This window comes from Blastomyces gilchristii (genome assembly GCF_000003855.2).
Source record: "Blastomyces gilchristii SLH14081 genomic scaffold supercont1.24, whole genome shotgun sequence".
NCBI lineage: Eukaryota > Fungi > Ascomycota > Eurotiomycetes > Onygenales > Ajellomycetaceae > Blastomyces > Blastomyces gilchristii.
In genome coordinates this window covers 161736-179486 of record NW_003101658.1, presented here as the reverse complement: position 1 = coordinate 179486, position 17751 = coordinate 161736, and positions in this window count along the sequence as shown.

Genomic DNA, 17751 nt, shown 5'->3' with positions numbered 1-17751 from the left:
TCTACAGATATCTTTGAATAGTACAACTGACTTTATTCTATTTCTGAATGATTTTATATTTAAATGAATCTACTCTTTATTATTATTCATACTTATGTTGAAGCTGAAGTCTCTGAGAAGACTCATCACTGTATTCAGTTCAATCTCACTTATTAAAACTGAAATTCTATGACTGCTGTCAATTCAAAATATCATCTTCTTAAGTCAGTAATTTCTCAGAGCTTTATATCTTGAAGTCTTGCTCTATTTTATACTATCATACAATATTGAGATTATTCAGTTAGCAATCTTAAGCACTCAGAAGATATCAATTCTATTATATAACAGCTTAGTTCTTCACAGTATCTTCAGCTTATTGAAGATGTATACATCAAAGTATTTACTCTTAATATCTGAAATGAAATCAACTCTCAAATCTCTCAGCTTACTTAAGATATTGAATTCTGTATCATGTGTCATCTTCTTCAAGAATATGAATTATTCATTTAAATACACTATACTATTAAGTATGATGATATTGAACTTCTTGAGTAGTTTATTCTATCTCTGATTATCTTCTTTCTTAATGCTAGTCAATATAATTATGTCACTGAGATGCTTTATTATTTTTGAATACTTCAATCTGTTAAAATCTCTTCTCTGTATTAAGTGATTATAACTGCAGATCTTATCAACTGATCTGAAAAACTCAGCTTCTTCAAAGCAATTGATCTAGATATGAAACATCTCAATGATAGCTGTAAGCTGAAGATGAAATACTATAAAAATTTAATAAAGAATATCTATCTTATATTTGATCAAGTCTGTCTATCAAATACATGAGTTTATCAGCTATAGCAGATTTTAGAGTCTATCTTTAAGCATTCACTTACTGAGAAATATACAAGTGCTATTACTAAGCTTGAGATATTCTCTACTGCTAGAAGTCTATTGAAGAATGATTATATCTCATCTTAAGATTTACTTTTACTACTAAAGAAATGTATATTTAACTTCTTAAATATACTTTTGATTGAAGTGAAAGATCTGAAGAAGAAGATTAAGCACTTTAATTAAGTATGAATTCAGCAGCAGTTGATTATAATGAACTTGAATTTAAATGATATGATTATTGATGCTGAAGTTGAGTCTTATTTTAAGAAATTCAATGATAATATAGAGTAAGATTCTATTTTCATTGAAAATACACTATCTTTATCTACTGTAAATAATCTATCTGATACTTTAAAAACAATTCTGAAGAAGAATAACTAAAATTGATGAATATACTGAAGCTTTACTTACTTTATCTTTCTTTAATATACAATGTTACATTTTCACTGATAAATATATTAATAATAGAACTTCTGCATTGTTCTGTCAACTTATGAGTCAATTAAATATCAAGATTTAAAATAAATATGACTAACATCTGACAAATTTTATTTTTGAGATATTATTTTTTAATATTAACTAATTTATATTTACAACTGATACTTGTAAAGAATATCTGTATAGAATCTTCAACATATTTATTCATATGAATTACTTATTTATTAGAGTTTTACTTGAAATCTTCTTCATAAAGCAGAGCAGTATAAATAAAATAAGAATCTAAATTATCAGAGCACTGCTTTCTAATGAAGAAGAAGATAATTTCTTTGACAGTAACTGATATAATTATGTTAGTGAGAATGTATCAGAATTCTTAAGCTTGTATTTAAAGATGCTATACCTGCTCTTGTATGCAATAACTTGATAGTAAGAATAAGAATTTCTGAACTTAGCTATCTGAGCTCTTCTCTTCTCAGAGTATACTCAACATTTCTTATTATTCTTTTGACAGACAGTACATCTATTCTTTTCCAGCAGCTGCTCACTCAGCTCTATCTTTATTAATCAGTTAATATAATCTCATACTCTCTGCTTCTGTAGAGAGAAGTAATGAAACTTCTTATAAAAGACTGATCATCATTTCTCTGATTTCTGAGGCTGATAGAATGATGAGCTCTTACTTATCATTCAATTTCAATCTCATCTTGACTGGCTTGTCAGCTGTGCCTGCTCTCAACAGATACAGCTGATGAACAGAGTGTTGAGAGAAAGAAGAATGTTATATGATATTATTAACAGTGACAGCAGCAGCAGAGAGGAGAGAGTGCTTAATATAAGAGACAGCTGAAAGAGCAGAAGAGATGAGCTCATCAGTACAGAGAGCAGAGAAGGTCATAATAACTCTGAGAAGAAGAAGAAAAAGCTAATATAATATATCAGTGATTGATTCTTTCTCTATCACATATATCTCATTCATATTCATATTACTTACTTAATTGATTTCAATGAAACTTCTTTCTCTGCAAAGAATAGAGAAGAGAAGAAGTCTGAGAAAGAGAGAGAAGAATAAGAGTAAGAGCTACTATATAATAATATTAGCTTCTTATTCTCTTATCATATTACACTCATTTAGAGGGAGCTTTTCACATCTATCTAAACAAGTTCAGCTCATCATCTTCATTCTTTAAAGAAGAGAGAGAAGTCTCAGACACTTTCTCACTCTCATTCTCACAGATAAGAGTGAGAGCAAGAATGAGAGCAGAGAGACAAGAGCAGGCACAGATGCAGATATGAGAAAAAGAACTAATTATCAGAGTTAGTATTTCATTTCATTCTTATTATACTTTTCATGCTGAATAGATATATACAGTGAATGATGAACTTCATCAGAGCAGAGTTATTCATATGAAATAGCTGCAGCAGCAGCAAGTATGTTCTTTTCACTGATAAGAAAGCAGAGTGAGTGCATTTACATTAATGTTGCAGAGAGAAGAAACATTATATTGATTTTTTTGAATTATAAAGAAGAAGAAAAGAAGAAGAGAAGAAGAGAAGAAGAGAAAGAAAGAAAAAAAAGATTTAAAAATGTCAGTATAGTATTATTCATTTCTTCTTTAATATAGTGAATTTATCTTCTCACTGATTAACTAATTTAATAGACTCAGAAGTTCACACAATTTCAAAGAAATTCACAGATGTTTACAAAAGATCAGTGAAGTTAAAAAAAGATCAAAGATCTTATTGTCTTACAGTATTATCTTATAGTATCAATTCTCTTAAAGATCTTATCATCTTGCAGTATCAATTCTCTCAAAGATCTCATTGTCTTACAGTATCAATTCTCTCAAAGATCTCATCATCTTACAGCATCAATTTTCTCAAAGATCTCATTATCTTGCAGTATCAATTTTCTCAAAGATCTCATCATCTTATAACTGTATAATGATCAGTATTTTCTTATTCTCATTCTTTACTAGTAATGAGAAGCTTTACATACTCTTCAAGCTATATACTGTTTTTCTCAATCTCATTAATTCAGAAGTTCATAAGAGACAGAGAACATGATAATTATAAAATTTAATAATACTTTTTTAATTGATCTCATATCATCTGTGAATGCTATACTTCTTTTCTTATTCAATGCAGTTACACTTGAACTGCTTTCAGACTACAGTCTTGAGTATATGAACTGCTAGAGTAAGATGCTATTTGAAGCTTATTAAGCTTAGAAGAAAATCTTTGACAGTTGTTAAGTCAGTTATATAAGCTATATTTACTTTTTGAAGTGAAGTTCATATCTTTAAGATATCAAGATTTAAGTGAGAAAACAATCTCATTATTCTACAGTATCTGAGTTCACACATTGATTATCTTTAAAAGATAGTTTCAGATTAGAAAGAAGCTGAGGTTTCATAATTATTATAGACTCAGAAATCTTTAAGTTATAGTTATTAAGAACTTTATCAGTTATGTGAGCAAGATTGAGTTTTAACTCTTCAACTGCTTTGTAATATTCAATCAGATGTATAATAGCAAATTTGATCATTAACACAGTTTACAGCTTATTAAGCTTAAAAGAAAATCTTTGATAATCACACAGTAGAATTGAAAGAATAGTATCTCATTGATCATTTAAAATAAAGAAAAAAATAAAAAGGAAAAGAAAGAAGATATTAAGAGAAATAAAAATAAAAATAAAAATAAAAATAAAAGTAAAAGTAAAAGTAAAAACAGTAACAGTAATAGAATACAAAGCTATTTCTTAATAATTCTCTTATCAATCTTACAGTTAACAGAATTCACTGAGTATAAAGAAAAACTCATTAACAACTTCTCATTGAAAAAACAGCTTATATTATACAAGTTAATATTGTGATCTATACTGATAACAATCTGAAGATCTTCTTCAATAAATGATTTCAGTATATAATCATGATAGAACCTGATCAATCAGTTATTTATCATCAGTATACTCTGCAACTTCTTTATAATATAATAATAATTATTATTATCTTCTTACTTATAATACATTATCTTCTATAATCTTTTAATATAATATTTCACAATGATATAAGACTCTCTGAAGATCTATAATAATATCTATTAATATCTAAGCTTTCTCTAGAAATATAGTGAACATACAGTATAGTATATTAAATTATAAAAATGATAATTATTACATGTCTTTCTAACATCAGAAACAATACATTTATACAACAGCTCAAATTCAGTTATATAAAGATAGTATGTATAGATCTTCTCAGACTTTGTTATATAGTAAGTATTATAATGAGTTTTGAGAACAGTGAACTTAAGCTTATGAGTAGATATTATTATTTGACTAAATCATTTAGTTAGAGATTGATTTATACATTATCTATAATTAAGATTTAACTTACTTTCATTGTATTAAAGAACAGACAGGTGAGTGAAGCAGTAGAAGCAGCAGCAGAGACAGTGACAGATGATGTGATAGAGAGATTTTCACATTGATAAGTAAGTAGATTATTACTGATTGAAAGAAAGATAAAGAAAATGAAGTAAGAAGCTCATATTTATACTTATAATATAAATAAATAATATATAAGTAAGTTAATAATGTCTAGATAAGTATATTTTTATTCATTTTTATAACTCTATAATTCATGATTAATTCAGAAGTTAGTAGAAGTTATTAGAAATTATAAGAAGTTTACAGAAGATTTATTATAGAAAATATCTAACTACTTAATAGTGTTATTTTCTATAGAGAAGTTGTCTCTTTCTCTGTGAGAAGAAGTTTAAACACAGTTAAAATAAGATATCTTTATAAATATAATATCTGTGTTTATATTTTTTTTATTAAATAATGTTTATTTGCAGAGAATTTGAATATCAATACTATTATTATTACTTTATCACTTGAATGAAGTATGAACTTGAGCAGTTATAGATATATGAACTTGTGAACTTGAAGAAGAATGAACTCAGAGACTTGAAGAAGAAGTGAACTGCAGAGTAGTGAAAGCACTGATAATAGATATGATTAGAGTAGTAGAGACTTCAGCAGCAGTAACAGCAGCTGAAAGAGCTGTAGAGATCTTAGTGAAAATCTTATTAAGTTACTATACTCTTTTTACTGTGTATTGAGCAGTTATTCAGGTCAGATTATTATCTTTTATATATTATATAGCTGTGAGCTGCTGAGCTGCTGTTATTTCACTAATTAAATCACTACTTAATATTTCAGTAGATACTGCTATCTCTGCTACTCTCTTCCTGTTTCTGATTGTCTGATATTAATGTCTTTCTATGAGAATAGCTTTATACACTTTATTTACAGCTGTAATTTGACTTGATAGAAAGCTGTGAAGCTAATCTTCAAATTCATCTCAATAGCTTCAAGTCTGAAGAAGACTGACAGCATTATATAATTCATTTCAATTGAATTGAAAGATAGATATCTTCTGATGAAAAAGAGCAGCTATCTATCACTGATATTGAGTAGATATAAATCATGAAGCTGATACTGAAAAGTCGCAATTATGATAATACTATTTCTCTGTATATTTAATACATTAGTTCTTAAGTTCTGACAGCAGAATAATACTATAACTATTATCTCAAGATATCTTGATGATATTTATAGTAAATAACTGTTTAAATACAGATATACATGTAACATAGCGGAATCAAAGCAGTGGCTAGTCAGCGGCATCACGTAGAGATAGTTGTTTGAGAAGCTATATAAGTAAGCTTGACTATCTTACTTGAATAGCAAGCTCATAGACTACAGAGTTATTGTAAGAATATCACAGATATAATACTTAGTATACTAAGAAGATTGTATAAGACATACAGTAACTCTTGTATATATTTCAGTAAAAGAAAAACAAATCACTGACTTCTTTGATAAAGAGTCAGTATCTAGCTATTCTATATAGATAATGAATGAATATTCTTCTCTCATTTCATAAGTAAGAATAGCTGAAGTGATATCTCAGCAGTATCTCACTGTTAAGAAAGAGTAATCTGCTGATCTTATATAGAAGCAGAGTTCTTATATTTATTAATTAAATCTTTCTATAATATATCTGAATGATGTTATAAAGTGATTAAAAATCAGTTCAGATGAGATGAAATCATCTGCATGAAAGCAATGAGTTATGTGAAACTGTAATAAGACTTTAATATAGCTGAGAGTATGATAATACTCTTCTCTTTAAGAGTATAGTCTCTATACTCTTAAGATTACTGAATTAGAAATTATCTTTGTTGTATAGCAATAGTTATCAATCAATTTGACAGCATATATACTATATGTGATATAAAGAAATAGATAAGTCTTTCTGCTGACTGTATAGATCTTTCTTTTCTCATCTTCATTTAAATTAAACACATGATAAGTGAGTTTCTTATATATCAATTTAAAATATGAAAAATGTAGTTAATAAGTGACTTACAGATCTCTCAATATATTTTATTCTATATATAAAATTCTCTGTAAAAGTGATATATTTTAGAGACAAAGCTAACAGTAGTGACAGAATTTTTTTCAAAAAGATCTCTCTTCTTTATAACACATTTTTCTTCCTCTCTCTCATCTGTAATAGTGAGTGCATAGAAGCATCATTCTTGAGAGATAATAAAAAGCTTATTCTGATATTTTCTAGTGAGTAACAAACATTTTTGTGATGCGGCTGTGGTCTTTATAACTGCTAAGAAAGCCAGGTTGAAGGCAGAGACAGCAGTATCAATGAGCTGCAGAAGTACTACTTTCATTATCATATCTTCTTCTTCTTCTGCATCTCTTGCAGCTGTGATGATAGTCACTATATCTTGTAGTAAGATGTCATTCCTTCTGCTGATCAGTTTATCTGTGTTCAGTTCTTTCTCTACTCTCTTTATCACTGTTGTAACACTGCCTCTCTCTTAAATCAATACAGTGATATATAATCTCATGTAATCATTCAGAGAGAACTCTGAGAAGAGCTTAGTTTCAGAAACAGTGACTTTAAGAAGCTTAATTTATAGTTCTTCTCTCATAGCACATCTGAGCTCTGCTTGAAATACTGCTAAGTTGAGTTCATAGAATTCTGCAGTTTCTTTATCTTCTCTCTGTGAGAAGGCTTCAGTGTGATCTCTGATCAGTACTGTCACTTATCTGTGCTATACTAAGCAGCTGAAGAAGAGAGAGATCTTATATATCTATCTCTTCTTTCACTCTTATTATTTTCATTATATCTGTAACAATGACTTCTATCTCTCTGTAAGTATTATCTACTCTATAAGAAGATATTATATCAGCTCTGATAAGAAGTTCAGATGTCTAAGCAGTACAGAGTAAGAATCTTAGAGCTTCAAGTATTAACAGATTCTATCAAGACTGAGAAGATCTCTCTTACTCATCTATAAAAGAAGATGAAAGTATAAGTCTCTGAGATGAAAAAACATCTCAGAATAACTGATCTTAAGAAGAGATTAACTAGCACTGCTGTTAAAAGTATCACAGAGATTAATCACTGATTAAAGAGAATCTCACTTCAATTGAAGTAGATAACTGAGATACTTTGTAAATTAATAAGTTAATACTTTAAGTATCTCTTATACTCTTCTACAGCATGCTTCTCTGTGATACTACAGTATTAATCTCTCAGCAGATAAAGATATCAGTGTCAGAGACTTTAACAGTAAAGAATGAGTTTAATGAGAATGTGATTATTAATGAGTAGACTCTGAAGTTTCTTCTTTTTACTTTTTCAGTAAGCTGCAGTTCTATCAGAATAGTAGCAGCTCACAGATTAATAATATTAATCTTTTTATTAGTTTTTAATATCTCTTTTCTCTAATCACTTCAGGAATTTTACACTTGTGTAGTCTCATTAAACTTCTAAAAAATTCTTTGAGAGAAAATAGAAGAAGAGTGTTACAAAGTCTATAAGATACTGACTCATTACTGTGAGATTATCTCTAAAAAACTCTTTGAGAAAAATGAGAAGTCTTAAGCAGTATTTCTTACTCAATATCTCTAGTATGTAACAGAGCAGTCTCTACTAGTCATCTTATAGCTTACAATCTCTTTCTCAGCATTTTTCAAATGCTCAAGCAGTTTTCATGAATTCTCTGATAATGTAATGTGGCGGAACCGAAGCGGTGACTAGTCAGCGGTGTCATATAGAGATAGTTGTTTAAGAAGCTGTATGAGTGAGCTTGACTATCTTGCTTAAATAGTGAGCTTGTAGGCTACAGAGTTATTGCAAGAATATCACAGATATGATACTTAGTATACTAAGAAGATTGTATAAGACATGCAGTAACTCTCATATATATTTCAGTAGAAGAAAAATGAATCACTGACTTCTTTTATAAGAAGTCAGTATCTAGCTATTCTATATAGATAATGAATAAATATCTTCTCTCATTTCATAAGTAAGAATAGCTGAAGTGATATCTCAGCAGCATCTTACTGTTAAGAAAAAGTAATCTGCTGATCTTGTATAAAAGTGAGATTCTTATATCTATTAATCAGATCTTTCTATAATATATTTAAATAATATTATAGAGTGATTGAAAATCAGTTTAAACAGTCTGTGAGATGAATGAAATTATCTGTATAAAAGTAATAAGTCATGTGAAACTGTAGCAGAGTCTTAATATGATCAGAGATGTGATAATACTCTTCTCTTTAAAAATATAGTCTCAATACTTTCAAGATTACTGAATTAGAAATTATCTTTGTTATATAGCAACAGTTGTCAACTGATTAACAGTGTGTATACTGTATAAAGAAATAGATGAGTTTTTCTGCTAACTGTGTAGATCTTTCTTTTCTCATCTTCATTCAAATCAAATGTGTGATAAATGAGTTTCTTATATATCAATTTGAAATATGAAAAATATAGTTAATAAGTGACTTACAGATCTCTCAATATATTCTGTTCTATATATGAAATTTTCTACAAAAGTGATGTGTTTTTAGAGACAAAGCTAACAGTAGTAGCAGGATTTTTTAAAAAGATCTCTTTCTCTGTAACACATTTTTTCCCCTTCTCTCTCATCTGTAATAGTGAGTGTATGAGAGCATCATTCTTGAGAGATAATAAGAGGCTTATTCTGACATTTTCTAGTGAATAATAAATGTCTTTGTGATGCGGCCGCGGCCTCTGTGACTGTTAAGAAAGTCAGGTTGAAGGCAGAGACAGTGATGTCACTGAGCTGCAGAAGCACTGCTTCTATTATCACATCTTCTTCTTCTTCTCCTGCTTCTCTTGCAGCTGTAGCAGTAGTCATCATGCTCTGCAGTGAGATGTCATTTCTTCTGCCAGTCAGTTTGTTCATATTCAGTTCTTTTTCTGTCTCTCTCATTACTGTTGTAACATCATTTCTCTTCTCAGTTAACACAGTGATGTATAACCTCATGTGATTATTCAGAGAGAAATCTGAGAAGAGCTTGATTTCAGAGATAGTGACTTTAAGAAGCTTAATCTGTAGTTTCTCTTTTATAGCATATCTGAGCTCTGCTCAGAATACTGCTAAGTTAAGTTCACAGAATTCTGCAGTTTCTTTATCTTCTCTCTGTAAGAAGACTTCAGTGCAGCTTCTGATCAGCACTGCTACTTATCTGTACTATATTAAGCAGCTGAAGAAGAGAGAGATTCTATGTATCTATCTCTTCTCTCACTTCTATTATTTCTGTTATATCTGCAATAATGACTTCTATCTCTCTGTAAGTATTATCTTACAGAAAGACATTGTGTCAGCTCTGATAAAAAGTCTAGATACTTAAGTAGTACAGAGTGAGAGTCTCAGAGCTTCAAGTATTAGCAGATTCTATCAAGACTGAGAAGATCTCTCTTACTCATCTGTAAAAGAAGATGAAAGTATGAGTCTCTGAGATAAAAAAACATCTCAGAATAACTGATCTTAAGAAGAGATTAACTGATATTACTATTAAAAGCACTATAGAGATTAATTACTGATTAAAGAGAATCTCACTTCAATTGAAGTAGATGACTGAGATGCTTTATAAATTAATAAGTTAATACTTTAAGTATCTCTTATACTCTTCTACAGTATACTTCTCTATGATACTGCAGTGCTAACTTCTCAGCAGATAAAGATATCAGTGCTGAAGACTTCAATGATAAAGAATAAGTTTAATAAGAGTATAATTATTAATGAGTAGACTCTGATTTCTCTTTTTACTTTTTCAGCAGACTGTGACTCTATTAAAATAGCAGTGATTAACAGATTAATAATATTAATCTTTATTAATTTTAAATATCTCTTTCTTTTCTTATTAACTGCTTCAGAAATTTTACACTTGTATAGTCTCATTAAACTTCTAAAAAACTCTTTAAGAGAAAATAGAAGAAGAGTGCTATAGAGTCTATAAGATATCAGCTTATTACTGTGAAATCATCTCTAAAAACTCTTTAAGAAAAAAAATAAGAAGTCTTAAGCAGTATTTCTTACTCAATGTCTCTGATGTGTAATAAAGCAGTCTCTACTAATTATCTCATAGCTTATAATCTCTTTCTCAGCATTTTTCAAATACTTAAGTAATTCTCATAAATTCTCTGATGATGAATAATCTTCTCATTTTACAAGATATTGAAGCTTACTGTAATATATTCACTTATTCAATATTTTCTTTATAAGATATTCAGTATTACTTTTAATCTTAATATTATTCAGCTGAGATGACTTCACTCTGAGATATTACTTATAAAGCTTTAAATAGAAAATATGAAAAACAGAATGAATTGATTTCAATTCTATAAGTAATTTCAACTCATATATCTGCTTACTTATTACTCTTATTACTGAGAAAGATTCTAATCACTACTCACTGAGCTTTTTATATAATCTTATTATCTTAATATTCTTTACTGAAAGTAGTACTTAATTCTCTATTAAAAACTTCATTGAAAGATGTTTTTAATTATAGTATTTTATCTACTACTTTTGAATATAATGAATGCTTTTTATTATCTTTTCATAAATTTTATTCAAAAGTTTCAATCTCACTTTTACTTCTAATACTGAGAAATACTTTATTCTCTATATCTGTCTGATATTCTAACTATCTATTTCTCTTTTTGAAATGTCATCTGTAACATTACTGAGTAATGAAGAATTATATTTATAATAAGTATAGAAAGAAGATATCTTTAAGATTACATTCTTTGTATTATTATATATAAATTCAGTGATTAGAAGATGTTTGAGTTAATTATTTTAATGATATAAATAGAATATTTAAAGATGCTGTTCTAGTATCTGATTCTGATATTCAGTCTGATCATCTATCTGCAGATAAAATACAGTACTGAGAAGATATCTTATTATAAAATAATAGTAAAAAGCTGATCAGTATTTACTGATGAAGAGAGATTCTTAATCTATTATTAATAATTTCAGAGTATCATAATTATAAATGATAATATCTAAAAATAAATTAGTTAATTCAGAGACTTTAATCTTTTTATAAGTAGAGATATATCTGATTATCTTTGTAAAGTAGTTAATAATAATTAAAATTGAGTTATATTCTTTAACTCTTATTGACTTCAGTAGATTAACTATGAAATTCATTGATAGATTCTGTTATAAGCTTTTTAAAATAGACAGTGATATTAACTTACTGTATTACTTATACTGCAAGATCTTTATTCTTTGATAGATATTATAAGTCTTAATATACTCTTTAACATCTATCTGAAGCTTGTCTTAAATATATTTATATTTTAGAAGCTTCTCAGTCTTCTCTAACTCAAAGTGCTCTGTATGAGAATTATTATAATAAATTCTTAATAACTTCTGATACACTGCTCTGCTATAAGAGACAAAGACTGAATTATTCAGCAGTAGAAGTTCACATTCTTCTAGTTATCAGTAACTTGATTTCTTAGTGACACTGTCTCACTCAGAGTCTATCTCTTTCAAGTTTAAACTAAATTCTTTCTTCTTTAATTTCTGAATTTAAGCTGTAGTAGAGATATTTCTCTTCTATAACTTATTAATAAATTTCAAAAGTAGTTAAGTTGAAAGATTGTAGACTGTTTCATTCTTTATTAATTCAATAATTGTAAGATGTGATATAAGAAGCTTATAATCTTTAGTGTCAGTTCTCTGCAGAGATCTGAGTTCTCTTTCATCTTCTATACTAAGTTATACAGCTGTCTCTTCAGCACTGTTTCTGAGCTTCAGAGAATCTCAATTCTCTGCAGTCAGCTTCTTCTGCAGTGATGACAAAGATTCTTTTATAGAATTCTTCTCTACATTAATAATATTCTAATTGAGCTGTTTAAATAATATATCAGCAGAGTTAAGCTGATCTGAATGATATTAAATATAGAAATTATACTCTGAAAGCAGCTTTACTCATCTGACTTGATATTCTGTCAAGCTCTTTGTTGTTAAGAAGTAACACAGATTTGTATAATCAGTGAGAACTTACACTAAGTACTTACTACTCTGAAGATAATATCATCAGATCTTAAAGAATTTAACAATTACTAATATCTTCTGATTATGAGTATTATATCTTCTCTGTATGAGTGATAACTTCTTGAAGAAGAAAATCACTGATCTTCATTTATAATATCTTATAGACTTCATGAAAAAGCCTTTTCTTATAGATAATTCATTATCTGTTTTCTCAGAGATGATTATTCTCTGATTCTTTTAATATTGAAAGATCTTTAATGTCAACTGTGAAAAGATTTCACAGATCTCATTTCTGAATACATCAGTCTCACACTGATTGAGTAAGTTGAGATTAAAGTGATTCAGTATTGTGACATCTATGAAAGCTTATTTCAATTTCACAAACATCTGCACAGTGTCTTGAATAAGAGTAAATAATCTCATTTTTCTATCTTTCACACTTCTCTTTAACAGATCTGTAAGAAGAGCAGTAATCTATAAATATGTATAGATGAATTATCTGTAGAAATTCATAAATTCTAGAAACATCTGCATCTTACAGTATATTCACAGCACTGACCAGTTCTCAATGATAAAGATCTGACTTCTGTTCATTGAAATGCTGTTTATCTTAATAATATAATTTAAGAAATCAATCTTCTATATGTAGAATGAGTATTTTTCAGTGTTTGTATAGAGTTGATACTGTCTTAAGTAACTTAATACTTCTTGAACATGAGTATCATGTTCTTTCTCTGATTTTAAGAAGATTAGAATGTTGTTCAGATATACTATACAGAAGATGTTAACAAGGCTCTGCAGTATCTTATTTATATAGATCTGAAAGATGACTGAAGTATTATAAAGATCAAAAGATAAAACAAGATATTTAAAATTACTGTACTTGATATGAAAAGCTGTTTTTCAAACATTGTCTTTATTAACTCTGATTCTATGATAGACATTCTGTATATTAATCTTTGAGAATATCTTTGCTTCAGATAATTGATTGATTATCTTATTAATTAATGATAATGAATAGTGATTCTTAACTGTCATCTTATTGAGGTTTCTGTAGTCTATGCATAGATGTAGTCTATTATTCTTCTTGAGTATAAAGAGTATAGATGCTTCTGTCAGACTCTTTAATAAATATATTCAGTTCTTTGATTGTGCTTCTTTAAGATATTTATGCAGAATATTTAATTTCTTTATAGACAAGTTATAAAGAGATCTGTATAACACTGTTACACTGTCTTTAAGACAAATCTTATATTATATCTTGATGTCAGAAAACTTTACTGCTTCTCTTTTCAAAAAGACATTCATATAATCTGTAAAGAGATGTCATGTATATCTGTCTTTAATAATGAATACTGCTGCTAATCTTGCAGTGAGAGTGATGATTTCTTCATCTGTTCTCAAGTCTCAATCATCTGCTATGCAGTATATTGACTTTATCTTTTTCTCAAGATTCTTCTGATGAAACTCTTCAGATTTCTCTATTACTGTCTCTTTATTAGTGAGATAATATCATCATATCTGAGTAACTCAGTTAATGAGAGAATTGTTTTCTCTTAATTATGAGAGATCTAGAATGATATTCTTATCTATGATATTGACTGTGTGAAGAAGTAGACTGCTTTTCTTGAAGATTTCTTCTGAGTCTGTGATCACACACTTTGCTTAAATTATGTTAAAATAATGATATTTTATTTCATCAGTAAATTTTATATGATCTGACAGATCTATCTTCTTTCAATTCTTTATCAAAGAAAAGAAATAAAATATGAAGTTAGTATTCACTCTGAAGTTGAGTAGGTATCTCACTAATATCTTCTCATTCAGAGTATATATTGTGATTGTAATATGAACTCAGAGATATGAGAATTGTTAATTCTTTTCTTTCTCTTCTTTATCTTTCATGAATACATTTGTCAGAAGAGAAGTTAACTTTGAGAAGATATCTTCTTAATTTCTTTTCTTCTTCAGCTTCTTATAATTACTGATATAGTGATTACTAGCTTCACAGTTGAAATAGAGATCTTTATCAAATCTTTTTTAATATTTCTTTGCAGTGAGTGAAGAATCAGAATACTTAAAATTCTTCTTTACTTTCTTCACACTGAAGCTGTCACAGCACTGTTTAGATTTTATTATTAATTACTTAGAAGAGATCTTGTTAGTCTTTTTCTTAAAGAATTGATTATTTAAATAGATCTGAGAAGTCAGGTTAACAAGCTCAGTATAATTAATTAATAAACTCTGATATTATAATATCATTATCTGCATCTTGTAAGTCAGCTTTACAAGATAAAGCTGTATTTTTAATTAATTTAAATCATTAGTTAATTTCTTTCAATATTCTTCAAATCTTACATTGAAATCAGAAGAATTCTTATCATTTTATTAATATAATAAGTTGAATTGCTATGCTGCTGTGAAGCTGTGATTGTGATAATCTTCAATTTAATTCAGTAGAAAGTTCTTAAATTCTTCTTAAGTCATGATAGTATTAATACACTCAAGCTCTCTCTTCTTAATGACTCAAGTAGTTGCAGAGATGTCTTTAAGAAGGTTGACAGTGTATATTACTTATATCTTATGAGTATTATACTGACTCAAATTAAGGTGAAATTTCTGTTCAAGAGTACAGGTAAAGCTGTGAAATTCAGACAAGATGTTTCTCTTATATCTTGAAGAATCTTCAATTTTAATCTCTCTATCTTCATAATAGATGTAGATGTGTAGAGACTGCAGCAGTGATAGAGCAGTTAAAGAGCTTATATCAAAATATACAGTGAGTTCAGAAATCTCAAATTTCTGCTGAGATAGAGATGTATATACTCTAGAGAATAATGTAGTGTTTTCTTCAGAGAGTGAGATCAGATCAGTCTCAGTGTGAGTGTATGAGATTATATCAGTCTGTTAGAGCTTGACTGATTCAAATATATAATCAGATTAAGTGATTCAAATTGTAATATAACAGAACTAAAGCAGTGACTAGTTAGCAGTGTTATATAGAGATAGTTATTTAAGAAACTGTATAAGTGAGCTTGACTATCTTGCTTGAATAGCAAGCTTGTAGACTACAGAATTATTGTAAGAATATCACAGATATAATATTTAGTATACTAAGAAGATTATATAAGACACACAGTAACTCTCATATATATTTCAGTAGAAGAAAAATGAATCACTGACTTCTTTCATGAGAAGTCAGTATCTAGCTATTCTATATAGACAATGAGTGAATACCTTCTCTCATTTCATGAGTGAGAATAGTCAGAGTGATATCTCAGTAATATCTCACTATTAAGAAAAAGTAATCTGCTGATCTTATATAGAAGTAAGGTTCTTATATTCATCAATCAGATCTTTCTATGATATATCTGAATAATGTTATAGAGTGGTTGAAAACCGGTTCAGACAGCCTGCAGAATGAATGAAATTATCCGCATGAAAGTAATGAGCTGTGTGAAACCGCAGCGGGGCCTTGACGCGGCCAGGGGCGTGACAGATAATCAATAATCTTCTCATTTAACAAGATATTGAAGCTTACTGTAATGTGTTCACTTGTTCAATATTTTCTTCATAAGATATTCAGTATCACTCTTAATCTTAATATTATTCAGCTGAGACAGCTCTGCTCTGAGACATTACTTATAGAGCTTTAAATAGAAAATGTGAAAAACAGAATGAATTGATTTCAATTCTGTGAGTAATTTCAACTCATATGTCTGCTTACTCATTACTCTTGTTACTGAGAAAGATTCTAGTCACTACTCACTGAGCTTCTTATATAATCTTATTATCTTGATATTCTTTACTGAAAGTAGCACTTGATTCTCTATTAAGAACTTCATTAAAAGATGTTTTCAATTATAGTATTTCATCTATCACTTCTGAGCATAGTAGATGCTTTTCATCATCTTCTTATAAATTTTATTCAAAAGTTTCAATCTTACTTTTACTTCTAATACTGAGAAATACTTCATTCTCTGTATCTGTTTAACATTCTAACTATCTATTTCTCTCTTTGAAATGTTATCTGTGATGTCACTGAGTAATGAAGAATTATATTTATAATAAGTATAGAAAGAAGATATCTTTAAGATTACATTCTTTACATTATTATATATACATTCAGTGATTAGAAGATGTTTGAGTCAATCATTCTGATAATATAAATAGAACACTTAAAGATGCTATTCTAGTATCTGATTCTGATATTCAGTCTGATTATCTGTCTGTAGATGAAATGCAGTACTGAGAAGATGTCTTATTATAAGATGATAGTAAAAAGCTGATCAGTATTTACTGATGAAGAGAGATTCTCAATCTATTATCAATGATTTCAGAGCACTGTGATCATGAATAATGATATCTAAAAATAGGTCAGTCAATTCAGAGGCTTTAATCTTTTTATAAGTAGAGATATATCTAGTCATCTTCATAAAGCAGTTAATAATAACTAAAATTAAGTTATATTCTTTGACTCTTGTTAACTTCAGCAGGTCAACTATGAAATTCATTAATAGATTCTATCATGAGTTCTTTGAAACAGATAGTAATACTAACTTACTGTATTACTTATACTATGAAATCTTTATTCTTTAACAGATATTATAAGTCTCAATATACTCTTTAATATCTGTCTGAAGCTTGTCTTAAATATATTTATATTTTAGAAGCTTCTCAGTCTTCTCTAACTTGAAGTACTCTGTATAAGAATTATTATAATGAATTCTCAATAACTTCTGATACACTGTTCTGCTATGAGAGATGAAGACTGAATCATTCAGTAGTAGAAGTTCACATTCTTCTAGTTATCAGTGACTTGATTTCTTAGTAATATTATCTTACTCAAAGTCTGTCTCTTTCAAGTTTAAACTGAATTCTTTCTTCTTCAACTTCTGAATTCAAGCTATAGTAGAGATATCTCTCTTCTGTAACTTATCAATGAATTTTAAAAGTAGTCAGATTGAAAGATTATAGACTATTTCATTCTTTATCAATTCAATAATT